This window comes from Strix aluco, chromosome 3 (assembly GCF_031877795.1).
Source record: "Strix aluco isolate bStrAlu1 chromosome 3, bStrAlu1.hap1, whole genome shotgun sequence".
In the NCBI taxonomy this organism is placed as follows: domain Eukaryota; kingdom Metazoa; phylum Chordata; class Aves; order Strigiformes; family Strigidae; genus Strix; species Strix aluco.
In genome coordinates, this window is record NC_133933.1 from 35,354,808 (window position 1) to 35,377,069 (window position 22,262).

Below are 22,262 nucleotides of genomic sequence, written 5' to 3' on the forward strand. Positions count from 1 at the left end.
GGAAATACAGGCACAGATCTCTGCAAAATCAAGGGCTAAGTATGAGACACACGATGAGAGTGTACTAATTTAAAAAAGTGAGTGCCCGTTTGCCACCTCCATTGCAGAGCTGGTGACAGGACCACGGCACATTGTGTGCTGAGGGCGTACAGCAGGTCACTCTCTGTACATGAGTCATGCACCAGTTTGGGATTCCTGGCCTCTTGGCTAACTCAGTAAGGCCAAACCCTTATTTCAGTTACTTTTACATTTTTAAACTTTTTTCTTTTAGTCATTCCTTACTTCTGGCACTCAATGGGGACAGGATTTAATTCCTTGGCATTGCAAGGATTTCCAAGCCAGACCTGGAGTTTGTCAAGGCATCTATTACAGTACCAGGGCCTCCATGTTAATGAGTCTGTGATAAAGCCCAGGATCAATCATCAGGCAGCAGCAATTTAAACAAAATTCAAAAGAAATTCTATCTTCCAACAAATAAACTTTCTCCCCATGGCATTTGCAACCACTCAACCACTGAAGAGCTATGCTGGTGCAGAAGGAGCCTGGAGTGAAATACAACATGAAATAATCATAAACCATCTAATTGGTATTATCCAAGCTGAAAAGTAATGCAAGTAAGCAAGCACAAATGAATTACACTGGATTTCTTTTTAAACTGTTTGGCTTTAACTGTGCAAAGTCTTGCATGTAGCACTTCTATATCTATAGAGGTATATAAGGATTTTTCATGTTAGTTTGAATTTTATAGGATTGTAAAACAGAATGTAATTGGAATAGGACATTGAAATAAGATAATGATCTCCTGCAGCTTCAGAAATTAAGAAGAAAACAGAGCTGTGTATGTATTTCCTTCTCCAAGGAAGAAATAAATGTACTATGATGATTCTTGTCTCTGGAGAAAGAATCATTGTGTTGTGTTTTGTGGTTTTCTAAATAACATTCATCAAATGAAGGGCTATTCAGAGGTGTGGAATAGAGCATGTGCTAATTGGCCCCAGGGCTAGCTTGAATATCCAGACACCTGTGAGAATTTAAGTCATAACTGATAAGGAAGTCTTCATTATGCTTATACTTGGGTAAACTGAAAACAGCCTCATCCTTGTTCATATTTCCTTCTCACAGTTGGCTAAGTAGACCTAAGCCCATTGTCACTGAGGTTTATCATCTCTGGATGTATATCCCTATGGTCATCATGTTAATGGAGTTCCTTGCTGTTCAGATACTTTACGTAGAAGTTACATCAGACAAGTGATGATGAGTAGAGAGTAGAGGAAACTGAGATCTTTTTTCTCCAAATCTAGGCAGATGGGAGTGACAGATTACAGGACTCACAAGTGCCAACCAGGTCACATACTGCTCTGGAACTGAAATTCCATCATCCTAGTGGGGGATTGTTCATCCACTAAATGCACTAAATGCTTTCCTGGCAGACAGAAATTTCAAGGTACCATTTCAAGATGTTGTGATATTTATAAACCTAAGCCAGCAAGGATCTGCCTGCAGGGAACAAAGGTTGATGCCCTCTTGCCCTTTGCAGCTTATGATAGGTGTCATTTGCCATTTTGTGTCTCGTAACAGCATGCCGTATGTTTGAATTTGATCACTTCTTCAGCGCTCTCATTGTGTGTCTTTCCCAATTTAGTGATAGACCCGGAAGATGAGCGATTGTGCCTTCTGACTAATACAGTATCAGGATAAAAACAAACCAGATGCCTTTAAAGTGTTCTCAGATCCGTTTTAGAGAGCTATGATCCCCATTTAGGAGGAGACAAAACAGAAGCACATAGATGTTAAGCAATATGCTCACCTTTATGCATTTTGCCAAAAGGAAGAACGCAACCCATTACCCAAACTGACAAGACTATTTCCTGCCCTCTGTATTCTGGTGACAACTAACCTTGGCAATATGGAACATTTTCTCATGTGTGATTCTGCTCTTTTTTTTTTTTTTTTGCTTACTACCATAATCGTTTACTTGAAGTGTTTGGTCTTAATTACAGTAAACATTTTTCCATTTCTGTACAGATGGGAAATGCACTGGAATAGAACTGGATGCTTTAAGTTCATCATCTGTTCATCTCTTGATAGAGATCAATATAGATTAGAGGTAAGTCTGTTTATCCATATTCATTTTCAAAAACCAAAATGATATGCAACAGCTTTATAATTAAGCAGAAGTGATGATGGTTTTGTACTTAGTTAAATGGATTTACCACCATGCATTAGAGTAGAAGCTATAAAAACAGACCAGATGTTGCATTCCCCCCCCCCCTCTGTGCTGCAGCTTGCATGAGAGTCTTACACAGTGGCAGCTTCAGGTTCCTAAGCCTGCTGAACAAAAAAGTTTCTTGTGTAGCTCCTGTCTTGTAGCCCAGACATCTACATTTCTGCCACAAATAAAAACAGCTCAGTCACAAAACTGTGAGGCCTATATTACAAGTGAGCTGCAGCAGGAATTCTGCACCAGGTGTTGCTCTGCCAAATTAATGTAAGCCCTCCCAAGAGTCCTTAGCATGCATGGCCTCCCATACTATACAGGGGAAAGTCAGCTAGGCAAAACTTGGCATGTCTGCACGTCTCAGTGCAGTGGTTGCAAGATTTGCTTTCATAACCCTGTCCTGCCAGATTTGAAATAGGGATTGGAGCTCCCACTGACTTTGTGGAAATACTTGACTGAAAGCAACCAAGGTGTAAAAAAGACGGATTGCATAAGCCAATACAAAGCACCTGAGACTCAGAGACATAAAGAAGTACCTCTGCATTCCAGACTGGCATCAGCTTAGTTGGCAAGCATTTCACCCTGTTCACTTAGTGCAGACATAAGAGGACACTGGCCCCATGGTCCTCATCTCTCCATTGCCAGAGCTGGGCAGAGCAAGACCTTGCAGGTCAGATCTTGTCCTCACCGCACACAATGCATGCTTAACTACTGTCTTTGGTGGAGTCAGGCTTTCACAATATTCCATGTTTCATTCACAATGAAGTCACCGGGGTTATTCATGAGGCAGAGATACTAGGAGACAGCCATCACATCATGGAAAAGGGTAGGCATGGGCAAGGACCTATTAAAATCAACATTACACAACTGCTTCCACGGGGAGCTCCTTTTCTCCAATTATTAGCCACAGTGATTAAGTGTGCGGGGTGACTCACGGACCTTATGTTGCCCTTCAACAGCGAAAGCCTTTTGGAGTTAGATAAATGCCCTTAAAATGTATTCTTTAACATGTGTAGCTCACAATATTTTGAGCACCAGTAGCTGTGATGTGAATCATCTCCATGCACTGAAAGTTTGTTGCTACTTTGTTCTTTTAAACAAACAGCATGCCTAACAGCTCTTAGAAACTACAAGATCGCCCCAATCAAGCAATAAAGAATGAGCACTGATGTTAAGAGTTTTTGCTTCACACATTCAGTTTCTAGCAGCCTGGCTTTACGGTGCGCTACACATCCAGCACATCCTCAGTGCAGCTCATAGAATCAGCGTGTAGCCAAGGAAAAACACTCTGCAGTGTATATGCTGAATTATCATTTCCAGAAGTAAAAGGAGACAGTTATTTCTCAGTTCAGGGGTCTCTTTAATTTCCAACTAGCTCTTTAAAAGAATATCTTAATTCTTGAGCCCTCCATACTTTTCACAGTATTTTTATTGATGCAAGCACTTTTAAAGAAACAAATGCACAAGGAAGAAACTTCTTATGAGTACTGGTTTCAGAATAAGTCGGTATTTTGAAGAAACGTAGCTCTCACTGTATGCCAGGATTTAAAAAAATTCCTAAGAAGATTGTTAGCATCTCTAGGCAGCTAATTTTTTTTTTTTTTTTTTTTTTTTTATAAAACGGTTCTTTAGTCTCTTGGACTGATTAATGGAACATTTCTTGTTGTGAATAATTCAATGCCATGGAACAGTATTCCAATCACAGATGATTATAAACTAACACTTACTTTAACTGATGCAGATAATCATGCCAACGTCACAGCAAATACATTATCAAGCATTACATATGGATGCTGTAATGTAAACAAGAAGTTGAGAACCCCATTATCTGCCAGAACATCACTACCAAGTAATTTCTAAATATTTTATCATTGTTTAGACTGCATTCAGATTGCACAGAATAATTTGCTACTTATAAACAGTAGATGCAACTGTTTTCTTAGGTATAATTAGGAACAAAAAGGAGGAAGATTTCCTTTGTTACCAGTTGAAACCTTGCTCAGTATATTGGAAAAGAAAATACCTTCCCTGGACTCCCGCAATAGGCCATATTTCCCTCCTAACAAGTAAAGAAGTTTGATTGAGGAGAAAGGACTAAAAAAAGGCTGATAAATAAGCTCCTGGTTTTATATAGAATCAAAGGACAACATGGCTGCTCACAGCACTACAGACAATAACCCTTTGCCTCAGTTTCCACTCCTTGGTATTGTGAATGACTGATAGGGTTATAGACCCTTTTTATATTACTTCCTTGCTTTTCCCTCTCCAGGGAGTCATGCTCACATTTTGTGAGTTAACACAGTTCCAGAGTAAAGAAATGCATGCTGGCACATTCTTTCCCAGTCCCCAGAGCAAAATGCTGCCTGTCATCTTTTTTTTACCATAGTGCTCCTGCCTCTGTTCATTGAACAGCTAGAGCTGCTGTGCGGTTCAGTGAGGCTTTTCTGCTCGTTTCTTTAGAGCTTTTTAACTGGTGGGCTTTTCATGCGCAAATGAGTTCTATACTTTCCAGAGCAGAGCTACAAACAGGTATTTCATTCTTGAGCTACTCTGATCCCTGCTTGTCATTCACAGAAATAAATGCAAGGTATAAAATAAATGTAGACTCAACCTGTTGAGCTGAAGTATTTTTGTGTATGTAACAGATTCTGGCCTCACATGTTTTTTGGTCAGTGTCACATTAAAGGCTTGTTTCTGATTAGACCTGGTAGACACTGGTATAAAACTCTGACATTATTTCAGCATCTCCTGTTATTTTGGGGGTAGAGGAGAACTAGCAGCAGTAGTTACGAAAGTGCCTCCTGATATGAAAGTGAATTCCTATCCATATCACTTGTTTGTAGACATAGTAACTCATGGTTTGTAGACTTTGTAACTCAAGCTTTCCTTTACATATTCCCACCTCATTTTAAGCCCAAACATGATTTCTGCAATCGAAGTAATCAAAAGCAATCCCAAAAAGGCATTCCTAGTTATATCTGAAAGTTGACCTCAGCCATTAAGAAAACATATAGCAAGTCTGTGGAGAGAAAAAACACTGATGTTAAAATAGCCCTAGCATGTTATGTAATGCATTTTCTTTGTATTTATATGTTTCTTTCGAATAGCCATGTTATTTTTTATTGGGAAATGAGCTGAAGCCTACATTTTTTAACAGATTATTCAATCCTCAATCCTGTTCGAAACCAAAACAAAATAATAACTTTATAGCCATAGCAGAGGTAGATAATGCTGATCAATTATAAGAGCCATGCCTGCTTCTCCAGACATTTCAGGTTGTGAGTCCCATCTTGAATAAAAGCATACATTTTGCTGTACAAACCAAGCAGATTTTGGAATACTCAACTAAAAAACCACAACTTCCACTAGCCAATTTTGAGTTATAATCTTCCATAAAAGGCTTTCATATTTGTCTCCAGAAAAAAAACCCCAACTTGGTCTTTAACAGCTGTGGTCCAGCCTAAGCCTGTTCATAACCATTAGGTAGGGTAATGTATATTTATTAATTCTCCCCACTCCTCTCCCTTATTTTTGATTGTCAGGTTTAGTCAGGCATAAAAATGAAGCTTTTGTGCAGTCAGGACATCTCATGATTTTTCATGTAGCACTTCATTTTGTTTGTCTACAGAAAACGATTGTGAAGTTAGGGTTTGTTCAGATAACAGGACATTTCACTCAGCCATCACATTTTGACATTTGATAAGTAATTAACTAAAGGAAAGAACAGCTGTTAAGAAAATGCTTAGTGACAGCATGTAGATGATTTAAGGCCAATTCATGAACCACATAAGCCCCATTTAAATCTAAAATGTCACGAGATGCACAGTAAAAAAAAAAATCGCATTATGTCTTTCCTTTGCAGTCTAACAAAGAGTTAGCCTTCATCAGCTTGAATATCTGAATGTGCCATCAAGTACTTCTCTCATCTACGATGACAAATAGTAAATACAAAACACAGTAAATAATTACAAAAGAAGGGAGCTTACTGGATCTCCTTCTTAAACTTCAGCAGCATTTTCCCTAGCTTTCATGTCATAATTTCTCTCATGTCAATCATTTTGAATAAAAGATCAGGTAGATCAAAGTTGGTATGTTGGAAATGAAAATGAGTAGTAAGCTTAGTAAAACACTACGGGCAAGACACAGAAGAGGGGAAAAGAAGAAGCAATGTGGGAAAAGCATGACAGAGGTGGCAGACGACAAAGGAAAGCAGGTTTATGAATGAAAAGCATTCTGAAAAGTCAGATCTCAAAAACAGACCGGAGGTTTGGCAGATCTCACGTACATGGTTACTGTTACTTGCACAGCAGATAAACCACTCTGATACTGACCCAGTGACAATTTAAGGACTATCCATACAAGCAGATGATTAGTTTTCATAATATAGATGGGAAATAAACAATTTTGCTTCTCTAAAGATACCTTCTTGAGGCTCTCCTTACCTGGATCTTAGCCACAGTACTTAGAATGATATTAATAGATTTCTCTTGGCTCTTGAAACATTTTGACCTCAAATGGCTGTGGTAGTAGGTAGAGTATGTGCCAACCTACAAGCTAGCCAGCATATACCGCACCCTGTCATTACAAATACTGCCGTTCTCATTCTACAACTGCTTCATTGACGGGTTATTTTTCTAGGACAAGGATTCAGTTGCTGGTGGTTAATAATAGCTATTATGCATGCTTCAGAAGAGAAATAAGAAAGAAGGTACAAGCACCTTAATACCACTCCCAACAGCCACCGCTTGAAACAGGCTTGCAGCAGCCTCCCGGAGAAGCAGCAAGGCTTGCCATGGTTCTCCTGTGCTTGCAGAGACATTCATATATACATTTCGCAGATTTAAATACCCTGGTCAGAGGTAGATATGAATAAATGCATTTGGCTGGATGTTGTTATGCCATGTGGGAATGGTTCTTAAATTATTTAGGTTTTCTTCTTCATCAAAGAAAAGACCAATTGGTCAGGCAAGGCCGGAGGGGAGAAAAATTACCTTCTGCTTTTGGAATGAGCAAGAGTCAGAAGGTTTCCTGCTAAATGCAGGGTTCTGATACACTGGGGAAAGCAAGCAGCAGAGCTTCTGAGTGAAGACAGCCATGGACATAACCCACAACAAGCCAGCATACCACTGAAGTGGTAAAACAAATATTGCAGTGACCAAGCACTACAAAAATAAGCTTCAAAGTTTTGCAGAAGTGGACTAGAGTGCTTGAGGCAGAAGCCTCGTAAGTATGACAGCCGTAACTGGGCTACAGAGATGGGAAGAGGTACTGAACACAGGAGCTCAAGCCTGCTGGATGGTGGCAGCCTGCATCTCTGGGGCAGTGCCAGTTCTGTACTGTCATCTGCAATTGCAGGGGTGTTCTCAAACTACAGCGCATCTTCAGAGACCTGATTAGGCTTTCAGAGATTATCAGTAGGGAAGGGGAAAAGCATAACCAAACTGGTTTTGGAGGCCTGTGATCCTTCTCACTGAGCTAAACCAAAAAATGCTGTGACTTCCTTGAGTAACAGCCAAAAGATCAGGCTCTTAATTTACAAGCTTAGCAAATTTGACTTGGGGATGATTAGTTAAGTAAAGGTGGTTAATGCAAAAGGCATTTCCTGGCAGGTCAGGACCCCAGAAAAAAAACCAGGAGCCCTTAATCCTGACAGTCACAGACCCTCCAGATCATGACTGTTAAAAAATGGGGGGTTTTAAATGAAATTGATGTTGGAAATATAAAATGTGGAAATGACCAAAAAAAATTATATATGGAGAAGCTGACATTTAGCAATAGACATGAGACTGTTAATACCATAGACCTTTCTCCTGACAGTTAATACCAGGATAAAAAAAACATCCGGAAAGGAGGACTTGTGTATATTCTGCTATGTTTATAATTCAGAATTAATATAGAACACAGAGACATTGCTTTTATAAAATCCTTTTCCTGACTGTAACTGTATTTTAAGCCATTCACAGGATGTTGATATGCATTTATGAAATTGAAAAGCTAGCCCCCACAGATCATGGCACTGCACTAGTGCATCTTGTGTCATTATTATTATGATGAGATTTAGAAGAAGAGCAGTTGCTTATGAGATTACTTAGGGTATATGATCAAAAACCTCAGCACGAATGCCATTTATAACTAGTTGTTAGCTCGAGGTCAAACGAGAAGATTTCTGGCACAGAACAATTACACAGCAAAATAAACAGAAAGTGTAAAGCTGTTCTCCAAATCAGCAGCCAAGCAGATCTAGTCTGTCAATAAAGCACACCGGATTAGGGCTGAAATTCCAAGGCTGGAAGTGCAGTTTTAAGGGATGTTATAGAACATTTCTTGCAAATGATTGTAAAAAAGTATCTATAACTCATTTAAGAAGATGCTGTTTACTCAGAATGGCTCTCCTACCACAATAGGCCACCTGGCACAGAGCAGTTAATGAGATCCTAAAGGATTTTCAAATAAAAGGTTAGCATTTACTTAACTGAGAAAGTCTATCCCATGATAATTTGTATTAATACAATCCTTTGCTATAATTTCAAATAAACAGTGAGGAACTGTACTGATGTTTATCTTATTTCTTAAAGATACAGTTCCTTCTAGAACTATAAATGTGACAGCTAGAGCCAAATAGATAATTTGTTCTGCAAGACAAAAAGTCTCTTCTCATCTCCATCAGATATCTAGAAATTACTGGTACCTTGAGATTGTTGATCAGCAGACAGAGTCACCCCTAAAAGGGAAAAGGGCCTGTCTATCTATTGTAAGAAATAGAGCCAAGACCATGGCTGAGTTAGGCATGAATTCCTGATGGGCAAAGGACAAAATGTACACAAGTGTTATTGCTGCTGATTCTGGTTTTAAAAAAGTGAATTAGCAGCTGCAATAAATGGCCTTTTCCAATAGGAGCTTCTATACTTATATTTGCTTATATATTTTCCCAGAGTCACTCCCAAGCATATGTCAAAGGCTCTCAGGAGGCATGCATTAATAAATATTCCACTTATAAATTATGAGAGGGGCGTCATCAGCTATAGCTGGAGTTCACCCCATCTCCAGCTACTGCAAACTTCTCCTAGTCAAAGATGACAGATCCTCAGACCTCGTAAAAAGCCTTGGAAGGAGCATGTTGTCCTTGAGATGCACCTGGTTATGCCAAGCTTAAGGGGGTCCCAAAAATGCAGACATGTTGAGGGAAGCAACACCCACATTTTCATATTTCAGCTGACATCCAGCTGAGTGCTCTCAGCAGTGTTGTTTTCACTCTTCAGTTGTGCTGGGGGAAGAGCAATCTGCCAGGGCTCAGCCTACTCACTGCCTTCTTTCTGCCAAGTCTGTTCCATGGGGAATACGTGGGCAGCAGCCCCTCAGCTCCCCGGAGGAGCAGGACTGCAGTTCAGCCATCCCTTATGTGCCCCTGTCCTCAGCAAGTGGCTGTATGCAGGACCCTGATGCCACAGTCAAACAATTAATATCAGTGATTGGTTCTCATCGGACCATATCGATGTTTGAAGCACAGTAAGTCTTTTCAGTTTAAGAGCAAAGACTGCCAGTTTGGGCTGCCTGATTATGAAGTTAATCACGAGACAAGGTCCAGTAAGTTTTGACATTTTGCCCGCTCCATGAATTATCACCTTCCTTCATTTCAAGCAGCCAGCCGGAATCACTTGCTGTTCGACCGATGGTTTCCCTTTTATGGTTTACAGATTTTGTGCCTAATTGTGAAGAAAGCCATTTTTGGAATGCCTGGGCAGTACACGCGTGAATCACAGCAGCAAGCCATTGCTTCTGTCTTCCAACATGTATCATGGAACTATTTTCTTCCATCCCTTTTGTAGTACAGTACATTCTACATTGTGAATCATTTTCATGCAAAAATAGAAACCACTGATGACTCTGTGTTCACTTCACAACAGAGAAGCAAGAACTGGCATCCCATAATTACAGTGCCAGGTTTAGTGGCGTTGTAACAAATTGCTGCACAGACGGGCTTGAGTGTCAGCTGTAGAGAGATTAATAGACCCCTAAACACATGTTTCCTAATAAAATATGATTTCTTTAAAAATTAAAATTCTGGTCCTCAGGGAAGATCTAAAATAACACAGAGATATTTAGTGCCACGTCCAAAAAGGGGCTTGGATGTTGTAACACTTAATAATGCCATACCTAAAAGCGAAATGAAATGCTGCTGTTCACAACGCTGAGTTAAGTGCCCATCATGCCTATGAAGTGAATGAGAGGAATTAAGCACCTGGGAATCAGATTTATTGTCTACAGCATGCTGGCATGTGGGAGGTGAAATGCTTAAGGTCAGGCAATATTTTGGTCATCTCTTCCACAGATCCTACCTATGTTGCACACTGGTTCTGCTGGGCAGTGTCTCCTGGACATGAGTCACTTAGAGCCAGGAGTGTAGTCCTCAGCAGCAGAGTCCCAAACCTGATCTAATAATCCTGCTGGGAGGCTGGGAATATTAACTCATGCTTATTGCCACCCTAACATGGCTGCTCGCCTTCTCTCCAGCCCAGAGCCTGCACCTGCTTAGGATGTGTGCAGAGAAAGCCCAAGCCTTCCTGCAGAAGATCGTGTAGATTCCTTTAGGTGCCTAACTCGGGCCACAGCAGATGTTCACTTTGTGAAGTGTGGTACTGATTGGAGACTTTACCGTTTTCCAGCTGCTTAGCATGGCCCATTGTTTAGTTCTGCTGGAAGAAGAGACTGCAGTAATACTTCCCTTTCCATTTAGCAAATTCAGCCAAGTAAACTTAAGACACCAGCTTTTTAATGTCAGTGACTGTGTCTGAAGCAATTGCCCCTTCTGTAATACTTCAATGGTAGAGTAATTTGAGCATTCTTCAGTGATAACACATCAAACTGGCTTTTCTTTTTTTAGTTGTGTGACTAGAGGGCTCTTCAGTGAGGAACAGAATCCACAGCTGGGAAGTATAGCTAGCTCAGAGTTACACAGGTTGGTATTGCCTGTGCAGGGATAGCTGGCAATTTAATAAACAACATACAGGATATTTTGAGTGAAGTAAGAAAATGGAGGTGCAATGGCCTTGAGTTTGATCTCTTGCAGTAAATCAAGAATTGTATTACAGAGGCCAGAGAAGTCATGCTACTACTGAAGCGATTAGAATCAGCCTCAATACTGAAAGGGCTGTAAGGCATTTTATATTTTATGGTATTGTAATTTAAGCAAGAAAGGAATTTTACAAATAATTTTTCTGCCACATAGACATGATATGCATCCACTCCTCTCGCTCCTGTTTTCAGCTGCAGAAATATTCATCCTTTGGCACATCTACGATCTGAATTCATCTTAGCCACACCACCAAAATACACCTCCTAAATCTGGCAGATACTCTTAGTTCTTTTAGACCCTTACAAGGGAAAAAAAAAAAATACTGTTTGTCTGGTTTTTAGAGCATGGTTAACAATAGCAACAACATACACTGCTTTTCACTATGCACACCATAAAGGGCCTTTAAGATTAAATAGTCACAAAGAGAAAGCTGAGGTGTTTTAGCGGCCTTCTGAAGACATTTTGGCCAAAATCCTGTAGACATGAGCTGATGTGGCACCTTTCTTCCAGCAGCAGTCTCATTGCCATTAAAAAGACAATTCCTGCAAAGCAGTTCTTCACAAGCTGCTCTTGAAAGGTCGATGCCCTAGTGTGCTACAGAGTACAAAGGCCACGGGCATAGGACTAAACGGTCATGAGGGTAACAGGATCTCCTGCACCAGCTGAGATGAAGTTACTGTTGATTGTTAGGGTATCAATAGAGGAGCATATTAAGCCTTTCTGTAATAATTTAAAGAGTTACTATGCTCATATTTGTGGTTGTCACGCTCACACTGAAGTCAAAAGAATATAGTCAGTGCCTCAACAGCTTCCGTGTGAAGTTGACTGGTTTAACTTAAATTTTGCTTCACCTGCAGTTTAAAGTAACAGGCAGGCTGTGGCAATAAAGCAGCTGAGGTGCAGCACACATTCTGTTGAGCTAGTTTTGCTGTGGAAATGGGCAGCCCCCGAGACAGGATTACTGTCAACAGCTGGCAGAGGTGACTTCTTCAGCCACCACAGAGACATTCACTGGATCTCAGTTATCAGCGAGTCTAGTCTCTGACAAGTGTGAGTTTATTCAAATAAGGCAGCCCCTCATAGCACTACCTGAGCTGATGATCCAGAGGGCTAAGCTGATTTGAATTACTTCGCAAGTGCTCAGATCATACATAGAGCTCCCATGCCTCAGCCAACACATGGCAATTTATGTACATGTTTTGCATTTCAGATGTTCATGCATATTTTATTAGTGGAAATATTCATTTGCATAGTATTTACTGGAGTGAAGTAAATTTTTGAGGACCTCTGGACAGCAGAACAAAACAAACTGCCTGGACTTTGAAAAAGAAGCAGTTATGGTCACTGTTTCTGTTTTTTCAATGGTTTTTATCAGTTTTTACTTCAAAATAACTTTTTCGTTATGAATGCCCTCAGGCAGTGTGACCAAATTTGCTATAAAATGAAGGACCTGTGTACATGACTGGGCATAAAACAAGCCTGAGTGGTTTTTTGCTTCAAAATAGTTGTATTTTAGACAGCTCTGGCCTGAAAGATCTGTAAACACAGTGATATCTACCAGGGCTGTGTCTCTGCAGAAGCAGAAGCCCTGTTTTTCAGATGCTGAATGGGGATAGCCTCTATCTATCTATATAGTAAGTCACTATTTAAGTCCCAGTTCATCAAAGTTCATGTTTGACTTTCAGCACAGGCTTCAACCTCTTACTCAAGTTAATCACACACTTAATTGCCTTATTAAGTGGCAATAGAACTAAGCATATCCTTAAAAGAAGGCTGTATCAGGACCTACCCCACAGATGGTCAAGATACCAACCAAGGACTTGATCCAGATACCCCTGAAATTAACAGGAGACTTCAGTGGCCTTTGGTTGAAGTGTATAATGGGAGTCACAGGTGTGCTTCAATGTTGTAATACATAAATCAGTTTTCCTATCATGTAATTTTCATCTGATTTACTTACTTGCATGCAAACCTGGGAGCTGGAGGAGAGCTGAGGGCTTAATGTCCTGGTGTAGTGTTAATATCCTGGAAAAAAAAGTCAGCACAGACAGGAGGATGGTACAACCTTCACGCTACCAATTCTTCCCAGGCTTCCACACGACAGCAGAACAATATGGTGGAGCTGAAAGTATAATCTGAAGTATGGCCCATCATTTTGCCTAGGTATATTTCAAGATTCTGATATTGCTTAAGCACAACTCCCTGTAAACCTGAGGCTCCAATGCTTTTCTAAAGTGTTAGTCATAATTGAATACTCTTACCAAACCGCTCTGAATAGTGGAAAAATATTTATTTTACCATAATCATACTTTATCAGAGGGTATTGGGAAAAAAACTTCAGATAAAAATTAAATACTTAAGCCTTCAAGCAAAAATGGAAGAATTACAGATGGCAAAATCCAAAACCCTCTTCAGTAAGTTAACTTAAGCTGAGCTGAGACTGGCAGACTCATTGCTGCAGGGTAGTTTGACTGAATGGCTCAAAATTCATATGCCACTTATGTTTTCATCCCCACATTACTGAGATTGCTGTGCCATGCCAAAGAGCAAGTCAGTCTGGAAAAGGATTTCCTGGCTAGGATCAGCTTTGGGGCTGTGAGTTTGCAGAGAAAACAGGCCCTCCCCGTGATGAGCGAATTAGAATGTACATGTATCAAGAGCAATATTAAGGATCTGAACTGGGGCTGTTTTCTGCTGGCAACAGGCTATATTCAGCAGTCCTCTATAGGTGCCCTGAACAGCCTTCTAAGCTTCACTAAGGTAAAAACTCTGTTCAAGAGGTGAAGAGCTTTGTTGTTGGGTACCTATCATACTAGACAGTCTCCTGTTCCCCATGCTATCTCACAGAGATTCAGCGCAAAAGTACTGCCCAAGAGGATACAGAGAAGACAACTTTTGAGCAGTGGAGTTAAGAGCAGCTCTGTTGGCAACATGAAGTTATCTTACAAGAATGACTGTGGACCAGAAAAGTTCAGAATTGCTGGAGTTCATCAAACAATTAAATCCACCTGCTCTATGTTCCAAACAGAAAAATGAGAACAAGATGAGGAAGGAGCAGCAGCTGTGCTTTTCACAGAAAGCAACTCGAAAGTTGAATATGCAGGTTTATTTTGGGATTGCTTGCATCCACGAAGGGGAGACTGGTGGTAAGAACTGAGGCAATAGGACAAGTATGCAAAAGCGTGGACCGTTGACTACACCACTCAAATCCCTACCTGGGGGGGAATAAAAATATATTTCTTGTCCATGAAAACACAAAAGCAGAATATTCTGAGGAACATATTTTAAAGCTCAGGTGAAGTAGACAATACAGGTCATGTATTATCTACATAAGTAATCCCTAGAGCCTTCACCCACTTACACGCTGAAAGTGAGCCACAGCTATTGTTTCTCTCTTGTATACATGTACCTACATAAATGCTTACCTTGTCTCTAAAGCATAAGGTGCTGGGATTTCTTCATGGTGTTTTTACATGAGTATGTTGCTAGTGTTTTCCCTGTCAAATCTCCAAAGTAGGAAGAAAGTGTGCAGAAGCACTTGGTAGCAAGATACAAGCTTTTGGTTTACAGATGGATACTCTCCCTCTGCCTTCTCCTTTAAAACTGTGTGTGGGCTTCACTCAGTTGAGCTGGGCTTCTTGAAGAAAATTTCATACTGCATAACTACCTAGTATTAGTATTGGCTGATTAAGCAGGTAAGATGAGTTTCTTGTGCTGTTTATTCTCTGAAGGCAGATTGGAAATGTAAACTCTCATTTCAATTTGTCTTTATTTTAATTAAAAGTTAGTGAAAGACTGATGAAAGCACAAAGTGATATTTGATCCTAATTGTTTCATCAGCAAAATTATTAAAAATGGAGGAGTGGATTCTTATGAAAATTATTGAAATAGCTAATCAATACCAAACTATCAATATGTTTACAGGCTGAGAAGCCTCTCGTCTGAAAAGGCTCAAGAGTGTTCCCCCAGGGGTTCCCCAGGTCAGCAGTGAAATTCTGCTTTTCCACACGATTGGCAATGGACGGTCTGCCTCTCCACTTTGAGGAAACAAAGTGCAACTGAAGTGGAGGATACCTTTTATATGACTCCTTTTATCCTACTATGCTAACAGTGAATGGATATAACTATCAGCATTTTTGGTGAAAACATCCTACTTTGGCTAGGTGCGGAAGAGAAGGCTGGATGAGGGCTGAAGAAAGAAACACACATACATTTGAATATTGGATGCATTTTCCCCATGCTTCTGATATAAAATGTAATTGCGTCAGATGTTCTCTGAAAACTGCCAGTTTGCTTAAGACTATTCAGGAAATTACCTCAATAGCTGCTTGCCTACACTTCACAGACAGATTGCAAGGAGGTACTTTTCTCTCAGATGCAGATGAGGAGTAAGGTCTTGGGATTGACGGAGATGCTTCCAATCTGCTTCACTAGCAAATGACTGATTTTTTTTTTTTTTTTTAACTGCTAACATGGCAGGCAAGCTTATCTTTATAGGCAGCCAAGAAAGTAAGGACCAGGGATATGAAACCTTTCCCCCCCATACAATTTTGCCCAAATTCATTGCTTTTGTAGAGAAGATTACTCTTTAATAAGAACAAAACAGCAAAAGCATTTTCTATCTCTCTTCAGTAGCCAAAGAGAACTTATCAGAACCATGGTGATAAAACCTGTCCTCAAGTGTAATTTATGCCAGATAAATGATGAATCTACAGCATGGAAATCTGGGCCATTCTGAGAGAGACCTCCAGCTCAGAACACGTGGAGATTTCTTCAGGATATGTGGAGATGCGTCTCCTTAGCTAATGCTTCCTTACGAAAGGGTAGGACATGGGAAATTCAAGGGAAAGAAAAAGCTGCCAGAAGTAAAGGACATTTTTGTAGCACTTCTTCCAAAGCCTAGTAAAGAACCATAAAAAGGTTTTAGGGGAAAAGGTTTTAGGGGAAGCCACCACCTGCAGAAACCCCCACAGTATCAATCCAGTTATGATGCTATAGCATGAGGGGGGAAGAGGATGGAAAAGCTTGTAGAGAGGCGTAATTTCTCTGCACGTTTAGCCTGGGCATCACAGCCCATTTCACAAGTGAAGAAAACTTGTCCTACTAGTAGAATAATGAATGATTAAAACAGGAAAAATTGCTGGAAGTGCTTATTTGCTCTTGCTTTCAGATAATCTTGCAAACTGGCTTGTTAATCAGGCCGGTGGGGATGTCTTCCTCGGTGAAAGTCTACAGAAGAGAATCCTCTAGTACTTTTTAATCTTGGCAGCCTTTTAAAATGTAACGTATGTATAAATAAATGCCAATATTAATTCCGTGGAAAAATGCCTAGCATTCTCAAGAGTTGAAAATGCAAATCAATTTTACAGTCTGCCTTAATGCTACCATCTTAAAAAAAAGGAAGAATTCTAATGACATATTACACTGCTTTGTGAATCAATTCCAAAGTATTGGAAATTTTCACGCACCCTAATCCATTAAGCAGCTTTATTTTTAAGCATAGTCAAGGCCTTCTGAATCAATGTAAAGACTACACTGACCATAGAGCTTTAGAGTAGACCTTGAATTACAATTTTCCTATTCTGTGAATTATTTGGCAGCAACAAAAGACTCTGCACTTCTACTTTGGACATAGGGAGCTTGAAAGGTCTCTTTCAAAGGCTTCAAGTTTAGTTAATATTAGAAAAACAGTGGCTATTTAAGATGAAAAAAATGTTTAGAGTAGTCAGAGGCTTAAGCACATTGGAAATAAAGGGAACTGAGAAACCCCACAGCCTTCCTGGGGTTGCTAATCATCCAGTGCTTCACAATTAATAACGGGGGGTGGGGGAGATCTGAACTTTTTTTGGCTTTTAATTTCAATAGCAGTGTATTGTAGCTGTGTGAAAAAAACCCTTATAGTTTAAAAAAAGAGCTCTCACTCCAGAAACAGACAACTCTTACAACCCTGCTGGCATAGAAAGCTAGCAGAAATTCCTTCCCTCAAGGGCCATTAGCTGCATTTTTCTGACTGCCAAAAAGAATGTGCCTTTTAAGGAGGTGCCACAGGACCAGGGACATATTGCTGTAATGACAGTAGGCAACTAATCCCTCAGACCTTGAAGGAAAGGGAATACCTGCCTGACCTCTGTAAAGTTGCCTCGTCATGAAAGGAACCAGCCAGCACCACAAGATGGCAGCTACCGAAGGGAGGGGTGCTGAAGGGAGAGCCAGTATTGTTTGCTAATCAAGGTGTCAATTACTACTGATAAAAGTACCAGTTTACTAACAGGGAAGTTTAACTTCTGAGCAAGACATGCCTACCCAAACGTCTTATCTGCAAGATGAGGATTATGCAATTGGAACAACCTAAATACTTTATTCTAGATGTGGGGGCCAATAGAAATGCATCAAACTCAACTACTGCCCTTGCCTAAAATTTAAGAACAACCCACAGGAGCAAGGCAGGGGCTCCAGCTCTAGGGTCTTGGTGTTATTCAGAGAATAGCGTTGGACTTTGCCTTGCACCAGTTATTACATGTTTGCATCCAACCTATTTTTCCCTCCTACACTATTCTATTTTTATATTCTTTCATCCTTCCTTTTCCCTGTCCCCTTTCTCTTAGTTCCACTTCAGCTCCTCCTAAAAAAAAGCCAACCTGCAGTGTGCTGTCATTACATGACACTGCATGATATCCTGTTTGTACAGCAAGATCTTAGAGCAGGAACTATCTGCTACTCTGTATACATAAAGCATGCAGTAAAATGCAGGCCCATTCTTCAATAGCCTACTGAAACTTTGAATAATGTTAAGTGTAAGAGTTACTGTATTACATCATCCAACCAGAGTTTTGCAGGGGAATATGCCTCGTCTTTAGGTTATTACTGTTAAACTCATCTTTACCAAATCTTCCACATCTTTTGAAAAATCTCATCTTAAGGTATTCCAGTAGGACTAGATCTTTGTGCAATTTCTTGAACAGTATGTCAGGACTCTCAAGTTTAAGACACTGAAATAAGTGTCCTCTTTTCCATCGCTGTTATTAAAAAAGCCATAGGAAGTATTTTTCTAAGGAGCAGCTAGAAAGGAGTCATCAATTTCAAATGAAAACTTCTATTTACATCTTCTGAATATGACACTGACATCAGACTTCCACTTAGGGGAAACTGAAAAATTAAGGTCCCCATCCCCACTTCAATATTGTCTTCTGTGCAAGCTTCATCCTTAAAAATCCACTTTAGTGTATACACAGCTATCAAAGACTCAGTTCTTCAAAAACATTGTAAATAGATAATATGACAAACTGTGACTCTTCTTGTAGGGGAGTAAGAACTTTCTTCAAAACCAGAAATTGGAACAGATGCAGTATGGTTGTTTTCACTCCAATCACAAACCTGTACTAATAACAAAGGCAGGTGTAAGTAGAAAAAAAGATAGCTAAGGAGATACTAAGATATAAAAATACACTTACTCTAACAAACTCTCCAACCAGCTTGCTCTGTCCAAAAGAGATGATTCTATCTCCTTTTTAAAGTTCTGTTAAGCATAGATTAATGTAGTCCCCCCTTTTTTTCAGCATTGTCCCTTTTAGCTGAACAGGACAGGGTTATTTTTTAGACTTAGACCACGCACCCCCATGTATTATTGTCATATCAAATACCTACTATTCTCACTTAGAAAAAAGATTGGCTTTTAGGATTGATTTTTACAGTTCTTCACTAAACTGAACATTTTTAACTGAAAAGTCTATCATTTGTCAGACTAACTGAATTAGAACGAAAATTCCTTAAGTATCCATCACAACATGAAGACTTCAATGGAAAAGCCATTTTTAAATGCAGTATTTCAAGGAGAATTTTTCAAGTCTCTAGTATTTTCCACCCATCCCCACTGGAAACAGCTGGCAATGATATTAATCCTGAACTATGAAACTCCCCTTACCTACACAAGTTAGTAAACCAGTTTAACATAGCTTTTCTCTTAATTGGACTGAGTTACTGTGAAATATAGTGTAATCATATAATAGAAGTGATATACATTAATATAAGCAAGCAGTCATTTTGCTACTCATTGTGCCCAGGCTGTTACCAAACAATTACAGAAAGGACCACTCAGCAGATTTAGCTACCTTACTCCTGCAGAGTCATCTTTCGAGACCAGTGGCTCCATTTGAAAGACTAAATACCCAGTCTGCATTACCCCCAGTGGGTCCATCAGCTGTACTCCTGCATTATATACTCATCTACCTTCTGAGCTATAGTCTCCCTTAAGTTAGACTGATCTTATTAGCAGGCTCCTAATCCTCACTTACTGTCTCCCTTACCCATTAGTTGGTCCCTAATTTATTAGCTGTATCTTAACAGGCTGCAAGCTTACCAGCTACTATTCCTCATTCAGTGATATATTCCCCCACCAAATTCCACAGCTACAAGTGATTGGGGGAGTATTTGTTTTCAGGACAGCTCACAGGCTTGAGGTACAGTGTCTTCTGAAGTCCTGCTTGGTGACTCTTAACACTACCAGAATGAGTTAGAGACATACTCTAAGATTTATCAGGCTGTAGCAAGCAATTGCACATCTTCCTTCACTGGGAAAGGCCACCAGGTTGCACACCATGGTAAGCCAAGGATCCTCTAGCAGGGGCACCTTCACAGAACTGTTTAGACTGGAAGGGACCTCTTGAGATCACCAAGTCCAACTCCCTGATGCTCAAGCAGGATCAGCTGGAACTACTTGCCCAGCACCCTCTCAGCTGGGTTTTGAATCTGCAGAGACTCCACAACCTGCGTTTGACCACCCTCATAGTAAAAAAGTGTTTTCTGTTCAGATAGAACTTAATCTTCTTAAATTCATGCCCATTGCCCCTTGTCCTGCCAGTGAGTACTACTGAGATGAATCTGGTTCTGCCTTCATTCCCTCCCATCAGGTTTTTATACAGATAGGATCTCCCCCTAAGCCTAGACATTAAGGGGACAGCACTTATTACACACAAGATCTCTTGCCTTGCCCCTGTTTAGAATAAACCAGCACCACCAGGTGTTTTACTGCAGTGTTGTACCAGTTTTTGTTCTTGCTATTACAGCAGGGAAGATAAGGACCTCCACCATATTTAACAGACAAGGTGAAGGATTGTATCTCAGCAAGCTACCAGAAGCTAAACTTGAAACTTGAGTATTCCTACAGATACACCTAGGCAGAAATCTCGCTAGGGACTGCCTGTTTCACAATAGCAAAAGCACCTCCAAATGCACCTCAGCCAGAACATTCAAGTTCCAGTGATCAAGGCCATCAGCTTCCACCACACTTCTTTACTGACTCTACCTCTGAAGACATTCTTCCATTAGCAGAAAGTACTGAAAAGTACTATCCTTATTCTGCAGTTAAAGTACGATGTAAACAGGGCTACAAGACTTCAATATTGATGCAGAAACTGGGCATTTCGTTTAGGTAACAGTAACAGACACACTGAACAAAAATGGCAGCTTTGATTCCTGTGACTAAACACTCTGAATGAGGAGCAGCTAAAATGACAGTAAGTAAAGGCTGGCCTTCTCATCAGACATTCTTCACCCATTCATTTTATGAAAGGCAGTTATCTTGGCCAAGGCAGTCTTTCAAAAAAGAGAAGACCCTCTCCTTTTTACCTTAATCAGATGCTTCCAAATGCCTGCTGAGTTGTAGCAGAAGACTGTGGGTCAGTGTCATTCCCAGCCTACTGAAAGTCAAGACACTTGATCCACAAATACAAATTCTTGTCAGGTCCTTGTTTGCATTACTTACCTCTAGAAATGACACTCCCAATACTCCTGCGATTCAGAATCTCAAGTGGTTGTTCTGATGGTTCTGTCAAATTCTCTTCATCCTGTGCCAGTTCAAGCACGTATGTCCTGTCCCCAGGCTGCTAGGCCACAGGATGAGGACTGGATAGGAAGTGTTTGTTCAGTCACTCATTTTGTAGAAGGTAAGCCCTAACTGCTACAATATTTAGACTGCCTAAGCTTCTTCAGACTGCCAGTGCACAAGCAACAATTCTAAGGAATTCTGATGCTGGCAATTTAAACACTTTTGACAAGCCTCCTTTGGAAAGCCAACAGAGCTGCTTATAGTCCTTAGGGAGCAGGGCTTTAAGATCAGTGACCATAAACATCTGATCAAGTGTTTCCAAAATCAGGTTGATCAGCTGTCCTACTTTTTTCATTTTCACTATAATCAAAGATGATTAAAACAATTTTAAAACATCAAGTAACCGCTCTGCTGGGACCAGCAAGGGTAACCAGATGCAGGGGCCGATGCTTTGTTTCAAGGCAACCAGGATCCCCAAACAACATAACCACATAGCACATGTAAGAGTCAGCTCTTGCCAGGAGAAGTAGAGAAGCAAGGGGCACAAACAGCCTCTGGCATTCTTTGAGGTCTTGGATTTGTCCTCGGTCAAAACCAGGGTTGTCTTCTGCTCTAAAAAAGTTTAAACCTTGACAAAAACACCAGTGCTAGAAGTACAGTCATGATTATTAAGCAGATCAGTAAGAGAAGGTTTTTCTTCTGAACTCTGAGCTGACTGCATCCTCAAAGGCAACTCAGACATGTCAGTTCCAGAAAAGTCCAGGTGTGAGACTAAGTTACCCCCATGTAGCAGCTGACAGGGAAGAAACTCCAAGATAATTAAAAGAAAGCAAACAGGTTTAGTTGTCCGAACAAGGAATTTTAATTTTAGGTCAACTATTGAACTAGGTCAACATCCAGTTCACAATGTCTACAGATAGTGGGCATAGCCAGTCACTACGGTAAGTTTATTGAAGCACCAAGCTCCACACAAGACTGTAAAATACATTTTAAACTACTAGTAAGAAAGCTTCTTCAAGTCAACAATACTATTAAGGGCCAGAGTTTAAGGACTAAGTTTTCACCTTCCAAGCTATTTTAAGACAGCCAATCCATCGCATAAGCAAACCAAACTGCTACATACTGAAACACATAGAGCAGCAACTGTA